Source organism: Myotis lucifugus, unplaced genomic scaffold, assembly GCF_000147115.1.
Source record: "Myotis lucifugus unplaced genomic scaffold, Myoluc2.0 scaffold_684, whole genome shotgun sequence".
Taxonomy (NCBI): domain Eukaryota; kingdom Metazoa; phylum Chordata; class Mammalia; order Chiroptera; family Vespertilionidae; genus Myotis; species Myotis lucifugus.
This window is the reverse complement of record NW_005871732.1, coordinates 25,407-27,918: the sequence shown is the minus strand read 5'-3', so window position 1 is coordinate 27,918 and position 2,512 is coordinate 25,407. Positions and strand designations below refer to the sequence as shown.

The window sequence follows — 2,512 nt, the reverse complement described above, 5'->3', positions numbered from 1 at the left end:
AACGGGCTCTCAGTCTCTGCTGAGAGCTCGGGTCATGAGACGGCAGATGTGGGGGAAGAAGCACCAGGGATGCGCCATACTCAAACTTAACTTAAAGCTCCATGTTCAGTGGCCACAGCGTAGGTGGGGCGGGACGCTGCCTGTCTTCCCCCCTGTTGCTTAGAGCAAGAAAGGACTCTTCGGTGAGTGAGCCTCCCTCACGGTAGCCACAGACTTTCAGTAAAAGATGTTTATTTGACCTTGGCATTGATCCTGGGCTAATCTAATCGAAAGAATCACTTTCATCATTGTCACCAACACTTTTTACCAAAACCTTTACCATGTGCCGAACACTTTGCTAAGCGTCGCACATTCTGGATCTCTCTTCGCTCACAGCACCACAGGGAGTCAGTCCTGCTAGTTTCCCAGTTTTTCCGATGGGAAGCCGAGGCCTGGGAGGCTTATGATGTCCTCAAGGCTGGGTCACTGGTGTCCCGGGAACCCTCACAGGCCTCTCCTCCGGAAAGCACTCATTATGTTTGTGGGGTCGGGGGCACAAAAAAGCACAGGGACCTGCATCCTCACCTGGCTTCGAATGTGCTTGGGCAAGAAGTCATTTCAAAGATAAATACAAATACACTAAATGCCCAACGTGTGGACATGATAGATAGTAACGTGATAAGGAGGAGGTTGTGGGGAAAGTGGAATTCACAGGGGAGTGAGCAGTGGGCACGACCACATAGATGGGAAAGCGTCTCACACAAGTAAGGGGGTGTGACAAACCCTCAGGATGAGCAAGTAAGTCCAAGGCCTGCTGCGTTGCCGAAGGGTGGGCTGGGGTTGATGCTGAGTTATCCAGGGGTGAAGTAATTTGTATTTATCTGTTTGCTCAGCATGTATTTGCTGAGTGCCTACTGCGTGGAAGTGTTTTGTAGGGAAAGAATGAGAGTTGAAAATGTAGGGGTAGCCTTGGCCTGGGTCATCCTCATCCACACGTGCAGTGCTCCCATCCGCCTTGTTGCCTCTCCTGTGTCTCTGGTCCAGCGCCTTGGGCCACGCCCTCGCCGAGCCACACCCTCCGCTGCTGCAGACTGTGCCTGCCCCACAGTGACCCTGGTGTGGCCCTGGCCCTTTGGGCTTCCCAGCATGGGTGGGGGCTGCGTGGAGGCCCACGGGGACAAAGCTTTGGTTGAATTTCTGAGTGATGACTTTAAGGGGGAAAAGAGGGTGCAGACGCATAAGTCTCTCCCAAGACTTCTGGAGGTTGGGAGCCGGAAGTGCATGGGACAGAAGCCAAATTAGTGCAGAGAAAACGTCACCATTACTTTCAACATTTGCAGCAGTAACGTGTGGGAGGAAGAGCCCTCCCATGGGCAGAGGTTGAGAGCAGGAGCCGGAGCGGACATCCACTCCCGTGTCGTGGGGGAAGTTAGAGGATGGTGGCCAGAAGGCCCTGGGCTGGACTCTCACCCTCCAGAAGGGGAAGCTGGACAAGAGCAGGACGAGAAGGACCGCTCCTCCATCAGGGAGTGAGCTTTCCCTCCACCCACGAGCTGGGTGGGAGGACAATTACACACTCGGCACAGATTCCCAGGACTCGCCTTGTGTGACCACCTTGTGGTCGGAGGGTGGACAACACCTTTGCGGTTGAGTTGGTGGGGCTCAGCACAGCCGGGAGCACCCGAGTGCCCACTTTCTGGATGACCTCAGAGGTCTTGTAAGAGCCAGAGGGCAGACAAGACGCTAAACACCTTAATTTTTCAAAAATATAAATTATAATCTCTATTCAATGTAACAATTTCTATTTTGTTTTTTAATATATTTTTATTGACTTCAGAGAGGAAGGGAGAGAGAGATAGAAACATCAATGATGACAGATAATCATTGACCAGCTGCCTCCTGCATGCCCCCCACTGGGGATCGAGTCCACAACCAGACTCGAACCCCAGACCCTTTGGTCCACAGGCTGACGCTCTAAGCACTGAGCTGAACACCTTAATTTTATGGCAGGCTTGGCCAGTGAGCAAAACCTCCTCTGAAGCCAGACATGTGGTTTTCATCCCAATATCAGGGAAAATAATTCAAATTTAAATTACTTCTGTGGCCTCTTACTTACTACTAGAGGCCCAGTGCACGGATTTGTGCACTGGTGGGGTTTTAGTGACTCAAGGTCAGATGTCAGCCCTGCACCTTGCTCAACACTACTTTGAGGAGTTGTCTGGCTGGTCTGCCTCCTGCAAACATATAGGGAGTCAGCCTTTGGCCAGAAGCCCCGCCCCTCCTACCTTCACAGGTGCACACACTTGCTGGACTTTGCCATCTCCAATCCCTCGTCCTGTCCCATATGTCAGCAGGAAAGGGAACCACTCTGGCACATCCATATTATTGACTTATTCCTAAATTTGAAAAAATATCAAAGCAGTATGGTATTGTTACAAAAATGTTTTTTAAAATGGGCAGTCATCCATAATCCCACCTCTCTGGTAAACCCGGGGGGATCTCTTACGGTTTTTACCACAGGAACAATGCTTCT

The 2,512-nt window shown here is 51.2% G+C and overlaps 1 pseudogene; it reads left to right on the top strand.

Annotated features, from left to right (window-relative positions):
• Positions 1-873: 873 nt before the first annotated feature.
• LOC111823788 lies at positions 874-1,726 on the top strand (annotated as a pseudogene).
• The last annotated feature ends 786 nt before the right edge of the window (positions 1,727-2,512 follow it).